Here is an 11,174-nt window from a genome sequence, read left to right as displayed (position 1 = left end):
AGTCCATTCCTTAGAGAGAAGATTCTTGCGGTGGTGAACAGAGTATGTACGCTGGGACCAGATGGCCTGTGTTTAGATGTAGCTTCAGCATACCTCACAATACCTCAGTTTCCCCATCTGTTAAGTGCAGATAATAATAGTAACTACCTTTGTTGTGATGATTAAATAAGGCACAGAGCAAATACCACACACATTCCTTCCAATTATTTATTGTACCTAAGCTATCTAGTCTGTCCAGTTTGTAAAAAAAGGCTATAGTGAACCTACTTTTCTAAGTCATTTTTACATTATTTAAACCTTTTTTATTGTGAAATATCACATACATACTGACAAGTACCAGAAACATAAATGTTTCACTTAACGAATTATGAAAAAGGAATCCACTTGTGTCACCACCACCCAGGTGAAGAAACAAATCTTACTAGCTTTCCACCAGTTACCTCCTGCTTCCTGACTTTTATCTGATTTAGGTTTAAGTATGCCTCCCCATATACAGGAGTTTCAGTTTGCCTATTTTCCACATGATATAAGTATTCCACTGTGGGACTACACCACAATTTATTTATATACCAATGTAAATTTGTATACATTTTTTATGTAAATTTCCACTGTCGATGGAAATTTGAGTTGTTTCTATTTTTTGGCTCTTGCAAATAATATTGCTTTTAACATTCTAGTACGTATTTTGTTCTAGTACACTCACAATGTTAATGTGAACATATATACACGTTACCATTTCTCATGGGTATGAAGCCAGGAGTAGAATGGCTGGGTCATAGGGTATATACGGTATATACATATATTTATGTTTAGTAGATACTACCAAAGAGTTTTCCAAAGTAGTTGTAATAATTTCTTCTCCTCCCTCCAGCTATGTTGAGGCATTTTCATTGCTCCACATCCTCGCCAACACTTAGCCATGTCAGGTGTTTTATTTTAAGCCATTCTGGTGGATGTGATAGCTCATAGTTGTTTTAATTTGCATTTCCCTGATGAGTAATTTCATTTGCATGTTGCCCTTTCGGATATCCTTTTTTGTGATGTGCTTGTTCAAGTATCTTGCCCGATTTGCTATTGGTTTGTCCATTTTTTAAGTGGATTTGTTCTTCATATATTCTGTACACCAGCCATTTGCTAGTTGCATGTACTATAAACATCGACTCTATGGCTTTCTCTTTCACTGTCTTATGGTGTTTTTAATGCACAGAAGGTCTTTAGCATAGTCTAATTTCTCAATCTTTTTTTATGGATAGTTACTTTTACATCCTATTTAAGAAATATTTTCATACCTCCAAAACATGCTGATATTCTCTTACGTTATTTTCCAAAAGTGTTAAATCATTTTGCATTACGTTTAAGTTGGCAGTCTATCTGGAACTGATTTTTCTGTATGGTATGAGGTAGGGTTTAAAATGTTACCAATGTAATACACATGGCTAATAAAATAAAGATAAATGAGTCTAGTTTCTTAAGGAAACTTGTATTGTTTTTTTTTTAATTATTATGGAAATAATATCTTTTTACTGAAAAATAAGAAAATAAAAAGAGCCAAAGAGATTTAATGGTTCGGAGAACTGACAAGTCTGGATCTGAATCCTGGTTCTGCCACTTCTTGTCTGGGTAACCTTCAGTGAGTCCTGCCCTTCTCTTAGCCTCAATATTCTAATCTCTAAAGTGGGTATAGCAGTGTCAACCTCAAAACTGCTTGGAAAGATACAGCATGTAAAGCCTGTAATACAGGATGGGGCACAAAGAAATAGCTCACTTAGTAGTAGCTGTATTATTAAGAAAGGATTTCGTTTAATCACTCAGTGTCCATTTACCTCTAAGTTATCTCTGTAACAGTGGGTGCCCCATTTGGAGCATTTTTTGCTTAGATGCAGGATCTGGATTGAATATACCATCATCCAGTGTGATTTTTATTGGACTCTTCCAAACATTCTTCTACACTGACTGCATGATATTCCATTGTGTGGCATACTTGGTAAAAGCCAGGACTTTGGAGTCAGGTGGTAGCTATAAGTCCTTTAGTAGCTATAAGTAGCTATAGGTCCTTTACCTCTCTGTGCCTCAATTTCCTCATCTGTAAAATGGGGATAATATACCATAATGCATTCTTGATATGTTTTAGAGAGTTCCTATGAGAATGAGATGAGGGGATGGATGTAATAAACTAAGAACAGTGCTAAAAATAGTGTTTAGTGTAAATTGAGTCCTCAAAAATCTTAATAAAAATATTTTAGTATTTTGAAATTCATCATAAAAAATAAAATGGACTGATGGATGGATAGAGGAATCAACAGACATGCAGATAAAGAACAGTAAAATGTTAATGGCAGAATACAGGTGGTGGTCTATATGTGTACTCCTTGTAAAATTCTTTCAATTTTCCTGCGTGTTTGAAAATTTTCATAATAAAATGTTGGTAAACATACTTGAGGAGATCCATGTAGCTGGTCATGCTGAAAACAGAGCAGCTTCTGATTCCTGAGCACTTTCTATGTGCCAGGCACCATGGATGTGAAATGGTTCATCTAATGGGCCTGACAATCTCTAATGCAGTCTTTACAAAGCCCATTTTACAGATGAGGAAACTAAGGCTCAGCAAGGCTTAGCACCTCACTGTATGGCCTTTGGGTCTCTGATTCTGTAGAGGGTAAAGGAGGAATATGGGAGCCAGAGGATGTGAGTGGGGGAGGGACAGCTCCCTTCCAGGAGGGTGGCATACACCTCAGGGATAGCAACCTGGGCCAACAGGTCTTGGAGTCTTTCCTAGAGAATGATGCTCATTATCACAGCTGCCTTGTAGGGAGTGCTCCCCATGTGCCCAACCACATTCTGAGTGTTTTGCAGAATGATCCCATTGATATTGCACCCTAGTTATTAACCCCATTTTATAGATGAGGAAACTGAGGCCAAGAGAGATTGAACAACTTACCTAAAATCACACAGCTGGAATGTAGCCAAGCTGGGATGAGAACCCTGGTGTGTCTGATTTGAAAGCCTGGGACATGAACACTTTTAGGAGAGACTTTTCCCCAGTTAGGATATTATCTATCGAGAAATACTGTCAGCTCTACCTTTCAAATCTATCCAGAAGCTGCCCACTTCCCTCACTTCCCCAGCCTCCACCCATCGTCTCTCTTCTGGATGATCTCAGCAGCCCCCTCGCTAGTCTCCCTGCTACTGTCCTGTCCCAAAGTCTGTTCCCTACATGCAACTAGTGGGCCTTGTTAACACCTGAGTCAGATTACATTCTTCCCCTGCCCAGAGCCCTTCGTGGCTCCATCTCACTCAGGGTAAAAGCCAGAGTCCTCCCCATGACTCACCCCACACAGCCTGCCCCTGTCACCATTCTGCCCTCATCTCCCACTACTCACCCTGTTGTTCACTCTGCTCCAGGCACAGAGACTTCCACACTGATCCTTGAACACAACAGAGACATGCCTACCTCAGGGTCTTTGCACTTGCTGTTCCCTCTACCTGGAACATTCTTCTCCTAATGTCCACATGGCTCCCTCCATCCCTCCTTCAGGCTTTACCCAAATACCACTTTCTCAGTGAGGCTGTCCTTGACTTTCTAATATAAAACCCACCTCCACATCACCCCCAACCCCGCAAGCCAGAGGTCTGCCCTTATTCTGTGAAGGGCAAGATAGCAAATAGTTTAGACTTTACAGGCTATATGGTGTCTATCACAGCTGCTCAACTCTATGGTTATAACACAAAAGCAGCCATAGACAGTATGTAACCCAAGGAGCCTGACTGTGTTCCAATAAAACTTTATTTATGGACCCTGACATGTGAATTTCATGTAAATTTTACATGTCACAAAATCTTTTTCTCTTAATTTCCCAACCATTAAAAAATGTAAAATCTGTTCTTAGCTTGGGAACTGTACAGAAACAAATGATGGCCTGACTTGACCTGTGGGCTGTCCTTTGCCGACCCCTGTCCTAAGCTTACCCTGCCTAGTCTTCTCACATGGCGCTCACGCCTCCTAACAGACTGTACTATTTACTTATGTGTTATGTTTATTGCCTAACTTCCCCACGAGACTGTCAGCTTCAGGAAGGCAGGGAGCTTGTCCGGTTCATGTAGGTGTTCAACAAAGATTTGTTAAATGATTGAATATATGAATGAGAACTAATGGCTCCTGAAAGCATGAACCTGCTCTTTACTTCCATACCACCTTCCCAACCGGGGCTTACATGGCCAGTACTTACACCCAAGGACCCCGCAACTTCAGAAGGAACCTGGCTAAGTGCTGGGTCCAAGAATTTGAGATGGGGAGGAAGAGGCGAGCAGAGAACTATTTCCTCTAATCCCAACTTTTGGGCTCCATGATGTCATCCTGACTGTGATGTCACACGTCAGGAGACCTGTGAGCCACTGGAAGTGAGGGGCATGCCCAGAGCACAGCTCACCTCCTGGAAGATTCCACCCTTCCTCAAATTATGGCAGGAAGGACGGGTGATTCACCATCTTGGATATGGAAGCTTCCTGTGACAGCCCAGGGCAGCCCCCTTGCACGCTCAGTCTCCCGCCCACCTCAAGCTTCACCCTCATAATCATGACCACAGTCTGTTGGCTACTCACTATGTGTCAGGGACCACGAATGTGATCGTGTGCATTCCATACACCTTCCCCCATACCCTCACTTTCTAAAAGAGGAAGCTGAGGCTCAGAGAAGTGAGCTCACGTACCTGAGCTCACACTTAGTAAGAAGATCTGGGATTCATCCCCAGGGCCCTCTGCCTCCAGGGCCTTAGCCACTGGGCTCCACTGTTTCTAATTCATCCCTCTGCCCAGAAACATCGGCCATCACATCCTAGATTTCAGGCCTCAAGTCCAGTGGCATCTCCCAACACTGTCTAGCCGTGGGGTGGGAGTGATGGCTCCATAAGATACAGAATTGAGGTCTGGGACAGAGCAGACCCTCAACAAACATGAGCGCTCATCAATATTTGCCCCAACTATTTATTGTACCATTGGTTGGCTACATTTTCTGTGGGAGTCATGTTGAGGAGTGGAGGAAGATTTTAAGTCAATATGTAAGAGTTAAAAGCAGATACTATTTAAAATTACCTTAAAAAAAACCTCTTCATATGGTTGGTTGTTTTCTTAAAGGAAAAAAAGCAACATTTCTAGAGCACTCAGTGGGTGCCGGGTGACATTCTAAGTGTTTTACACATCCTCATAACAAGGCTGTGAGGTCGGGATTTTATTATACCCATTTTACAGATGAGGAAAGCCAAGCATAAAGTTCCTGTCTCTGGGTAAGGCACCACACAGATGTCTTGTTTTTCCTTGAACGTTGGAGTTGATCACTGACCAAGTGTTTGGATAGAGCTTGAGTTGCGGTTAAAATCTGAGAATAAGGACAGAATGCTACTGAACATGGTTGGTTTACATTTAGGATTCCATTTAGAATTATAAATACATCTTATTATATCTAGGATCACAGTTACCGTGAGAAAGATGTTCATACTATGAGAAGGAACAACAAAATCATGAAACACATGCTTACCGAGTGGAATAGCCTTTAAGGAGCTGGTATTGTTTTGGAGGGGAGGATTTTCCCCTGAAAACACAGAATTGAATGCCTGTGATGTGTGTGCTTACCCTGGCTGGGAGTGTCATTGGTGGCAGTACATTACAACGAGGCGTTGTGTAAGACATTACCCAAATATTGGATTATGTTTCCTACAACATAGAACAGAGGATAAATCCCATACGTGCAGCTTGGGAATAACGATTTAAAAACCTGTACGCTTGTTACCTAAGGAACCAGACCATTATCAGTGCATTAGCACTGCCTGTGTGTCCCCTGTAACTGTTACATGTAATGGTTGAGGTTTCTTTTCAATCTTTTTATTTCGGGATCATTGCAGATTTACAGAAAAGCTACAAAGATAGTATTGAAAGTTCCAATATACCCCTTTGACCTAATGTTAGCATCTTACAAAACCATGGTGCATTTGTCAAAACTAAGCAATTAATTAATATTATTAATTAGGCTACAGAATTTATTTGGATTTTACCTGTTTTCAAAAACAAACATTTTCCTGTTTCTGTTAAGTTTTCAAAAACCAGTTAGAAAGCATAGACCAGCTATCTGTGTAAGAAAAGTGTCACTCTTAAGTGGAGGCCCCTGGGAGAGGATGAGCTGGACAATATCCAGGTTATCATCTGGTGTCAGCTTCCCTGAGAGTCTACACAAGCCCCTCGTGGAGAATTCAGTGGGCAATGGCATGAGCGAATCCTGGAAAGCACGTGGCTAACCATCAATAAGGGCAGCTTTCAGGGCTGAAATCTGGGCCACATCTTCCATGGCCAGCAGGAATGTGTTCAGCTCTGTGTTTTCCACTTTGGAGAACTCCCGAGCCTCTCACAAGTGGGAGCCACGCCGCACATTTATTGCGGGAGAAGTGAGCATTCGCAGTGGATCCAACAACCAGTCACAGAGGGAGAACACAATCTCCATCATGGTCAATACAAGTCAAGTACAAACAAGAACATGGTTCACCTTCACCCAGCCATTATCTCCTCAGGTTAAAAATCAAAACCAAACAAAACAATGCACTGGTAGTTGGCATGCTAGTGATTACAGCCCTCAACAGGAGTTATCTCTTGAGTCACCTGGTCTTGTTTGGACTGATTGATCTCTAACCTTGATACCCAGCTGGCACACTGGGATTTTTATCATCCTGGGGATTCCCCTCATTTTTCTCCTGTGACAGGGCCTCCGTGTTTTGGATCCCAATTCTTCTTTGTTGGTGATACTCTTATTTTGGTGGAACATATCCTGTAGCTTCTTAAGGAAGGTTTCTCAGGAGGTCAATTGTTTAGACCTTGCACATCAGAAAATGTCTTCAACTTCTCCACTTTGATTGATAGTTTGGCTGGCTATAGAATTCAGGGACAGAAAGTAGTTTTCGTCAGAATTTTGAAGGCGTTGCTCCCTTGTCTTCTTGTTGGCAGTATTGTTCTTTAGAAGTTTCAGACCATTCTGTTTCTTGATACTTTGTTGTTGTTGATGATGATGATGGTGGTGGTGGTGATGATGAGGAGGTCACCTTGCCCCCACAAAGCTTTTTACATCTTTTTGTCCTCAGTGTTCTAAAATTTCACAGTGACATATCCTATTTTTATCAATTCAGGTAGGCACGAGGAGAGGGCAGGTGGAAGCAGGGAGATCAGTGAAGAGGCTGCTGAGATGATCCAGGCAGGAGACGAGGGTGGACAGGACCAGATATGGGGGGAGCAGGGAAGTGGTGAGATGTGACCATGTTTTAGATGGATTTTCAAGGCTGAGTTGACAGAATTTGATGTCAGATTGGATACAAGATGAGAGAAAAACAGAAGAATCAAACACAACCTCAAGGCTTTTGGCTTGAGCAACTGGAAGGATGAGTTGCCTTTCACTGAACTGCAGAAGAGAGAAAAAAATCAGGGCAAGAAAACCCGGAATCCAGTTTTCAAAGTGTTAATCTGGAGATACCCATTAGTCATCCAAATGCAGATGGCAGTTAGAGGGGCAGCTAGTTGGCTCAGTTGGGTAGAGCGCAATGCTCATAACACCGAAGTCGCCGGTTCAATTCCCACTTGGGCCAGTGAGCTGCGCCCTCCACAACTAGATTGAAGACAACAACTTGATATGGAGCTTATGGGTCCTGGAAAAACACACTGTTCCCCAATATTCCCCAATTAAAAAAATAAAAGGGAGTTATTTAAAAAAAAAATAGGCAGTTGGATAAGGAGTCTGGAGTTCAGGGGAGAGATCAGGCTGGGGAGAGGACTCTGACAGCCAACAGCTAGCTTATCGATGAGACTGGCTGTGAACAACAATGGGAGGAAGTGACGACCAAGAGCCAAGCTTTGAGAGACTGGAAGAAACAGCCAACAGACATGCTATCCTGGAAGCCAAAGGGAAAAGGAAGGATGGAGTGGATAAGTAGGTCAAATGCTGCTGGTGGATCGAGGTCAATGAAAGAATTGAACTTTGGGTTTAACAATATAGAGGTCATTGGTGACGATGACGAACTATTGATAAATTTGTCTTTCATGACTGCACATTAACCTGTGTTGGGAGTACCACGACTTATTTAACCTATCACCTACCTACTGAGGGATATTTAGATTGTTCCCTATCTTTTGCTATTTCTAAGAGTATTACAATGAAGAACCTCATTCACATGTCCTTTTGTACTTTATGCATATGCTGTTCTACACGTGAATTTCTGGGTCAGAGAGTCGATGCATTTCTAATGCCGACAGATGTCACAAACTGTCCACCACAGGGTCTGTACCAATTGACACTCCCACCGACAACGTGTGCCCTTTCCCTGGGGGTCTTGTCAATACAAAATGTCGCCAATCTTTCTGTGCTTACCAATTTGCTTTATTAAAAATGCTATCTCAGTGTTGTTTTAATTTGTGTTTATTTTACTTCAAGTCATATCTTATATCTTCTCATGTATTTGAGAGCCACATTTATTTCTTTTTTTAGGAACTATCTGTTCATATTCTCTGTGCATTTTTTTTCCTATGGGATTTTTCTTTTCTCTCGATTTGTGGGAAATGTGTATGCATATTGGGAAAATTAGCCATTAGTGTGTGATACAATTTGCATTTTCCCCATTTCGTTAGTGTTAATTCTGGATTGATCAAATGCAGACATTTTCTATGAACTCATTATGAAAGATGAAGATTTAGATTTCTTAGCCCACCCTCCTTTCTCTCCCTTCCTTGTGATTTCTCTTATGAAGAACTAAAGCTACCCCATTTAATCATCTTGCAAACAAGCTTCTGACCAGCAGATTTCTTGGGTAAAGCCAGGATGATGTAATCACATTGGGTAATGTTGCTGTAAATGAATCAGAAATTATCAAGAAAACTATGTGACAGGCACCACCATTTGAAACCTTTGCCCTGGGCGGGAATTATGCCAAAGGAAAGTCCAGTGATTCCTATTTTACTGTGTGTTTTTCAAACTTTTTGGTCTACAATTCAGAATAAGAAATGTAGTTACATCATGACCCAGCACACACACACACACACACACACACACACACACACACACACCTGTGTACCTATTATCTAACTGGAAGTTTTATGTACCTTGTGTAGGATTCACAAAGCAGCACTGTCCATGGGCAGCGCAGGCTGAGATCATCCGTTTGGTTCCTTTTCACTTTTGTTTTTAAGTGTCTGTTCAAATCCACTTCATCAATTTCAAGGCCTTAGCAGGTGCAATGCTTCCTTTCTAGAACAAATACGTATTTTTAAATTTTTCTATACAGATATTTTTAAATTTATGCTTTATTCAACTTGAGTGAGGTATAATTTACATTACAATTACAATGAAATACCTTGCCTGTGCAGTTCGATGAGTTTTGACAATTGTATACCACCCCATTCAAGGAAGAGAACATTTCCATCACTCCAGAAAGTTCCTTTGTGCCCCTTTGCAGTCAATCCTCTCACCACCCATCCCCTTGCCCCCGGGGGTAACTGCAGTTCTGATTATCACCATAGATTAGTGTTATAAATATTTTTTATGCTCCTTTTACGACGCTGTAATAAACTTTATGGATAATACAACCTACCCACATACAAAAACTTTTTTTTTTAGATCAAGATAATGTTCTTATTGTAATATAAAGAAAAAATAAGAAGAAAGTAATTTGTAATACAATAATGAAAAGCTCGAGCCTAATTAAGCTGCAAGACATGTAATGGGGTTTAGGGTGTGTACTGGGGGCAGAATCTTTGAGAATGCTGTCTGGGCTACCACAAGTGAAAACAGACCCAGGCACACTGTATTTGCAAGTCAAAGAACAAAGTGGTGAACAATAAACAAACCTTCCTTGTTTTACCCAGTAGTTGCTCTCCTGGAAAATTTTAAATGTTGTTTATAAGTAAAATGGAGCTCAGTGCTGAGCGTGGGTACTAGAAACAGGTTCTTTACCTCCATGAATAGTCTCGTGGAACATAGTGTGGGACTGCCTGTCTGGGGCATTATGGGTCACCTCATGGGACATTTTGTACCCTGGTCCCCTGCCCAGGAAGTGCTGGTGGCACCCCCTAAACGAATCTCTGTAACAAAAACCTTCCTCCAGCTTTCCAAACATCCCCGAGGGAGCCACTCCCGGAATGAGGCTCTATTGTAATTCCAAAAGCATTGCTTTAGAAAATAGTCTCATATTTCAGGGGGTCCTGGGTTCAAATGTTGGACTGCCTGGGCTTTGCAGTGGAGAGGTGGAGCAGAAAGGAAGAGGGTGTGAGCAGCCAGCTAAAAGAGATGAAACGCCTGATTTCCTCTCTCCTCCCAGCTGGCCCTACCTGTTCCTCCTGCAGGCCCTTTTCACTGCCTCAGGGTCAACAGCATCCCCAGCAAGTTCCAAGCTCAGGAAATCTGACATTTCTATCCCTTTTCCCAGGTCTTCCTCCCACTTCCTTTCCTTTCCTATTAGGGCTTTGCCCCCTTTTATTCCTTTATAAGGCATTTCAATGGAATCTCCAGATGTTCCAAGGATGTAGGCTGCAAGCCTTTGTGCCAAATCCAACCCACAGTCATGTTTTCTCCGGCCCAGTGAGTGGGCGCCAGTGGCCTGGCCAACTTATAAGAGGACGTTCGCAGCATGTTTCCAAGGGCTGTGGCTGATTGTAGCCATGGGATCTCCAACTGCATGAGAGAGCAACCTAGAGAGACTTTGACAGCTCAGGTCAGCATAATACCTGCAGCTGCCACTTGTCTTTCCTGTAACCTCTCAGGAACTGAGCTGAAAGCCTGCCACCTGAGTCCAGGTGTTTCCATTAGCGTCCATGCAGATGGGTGCATTAGACCAACTTTTTGGTTTGGAGTAGGAAAAAAAAAAAAGAAAGAGGACATTTGAAGCCTTCACACCAAGGACTTAAGAGCTCCACCATTGATTAGCTGGGTGGCATTGGGCACATTTTTTAATCCTTCTGGACCTCCGTTTCCTCAAAGAAAAGAATGCAGATGATGACCATACTTGTGCAGAAAAGACTTAACTCAGCAGGCTTGAAGCCTGCACATTCTCAAGAAAGTCTTGTCGTGACTGGCCCTTGGCCAGTACCTGAGAATCAAGCTCTTTGAATGTTCTGATAAGAGTGTTTTGCATGCTTAGGATCTTAAACCACACCAC

At 42.0% G+C, this 11,174-nt stretch overlaps 1 non-coding gene across 1 annotated transcript; it reads left to right on the top strand.

The window, feature by feature from the left end:
* The first annotated feature begins 10,642 nt into the window (after positions 1-10,642).
* LOC117035680 (small nucleolar RNA SNORA44) lies at positions 10,643-10,773 on the top strand. The gene has a single exon (XR_004425249.1). It is a non-coding gene; the product is annotated as a small nucleolar RNA SNORA44 (small nucleolar RNA).
* Positions 10,774-11,174: the final 401 nt, after the last annotated feature.

The sequence above is a fragment of the Rhinolophus ferrumequinum genome, chromosome 15 (genome assembly GCF_004115265.2).
Source record: "Rhinolophus ferrumequinum isolate MPI-CBG mRhiFer1 chromosome 15, mRhiFer1_v1.p, whole genome shotgun sequence".
Classification (NCBI taxonomy): Eukaryota; Metazoa; Chordata; class Mammalia; order Chiroptera; family Rhinolophidae; genus Rhinolophus; species Rhinolophus ferrumequinum.
Note: the sequence above shows the minus strand (reverse complement) of the source record. Positions and strands in the feature narration are given on the sequence as shown.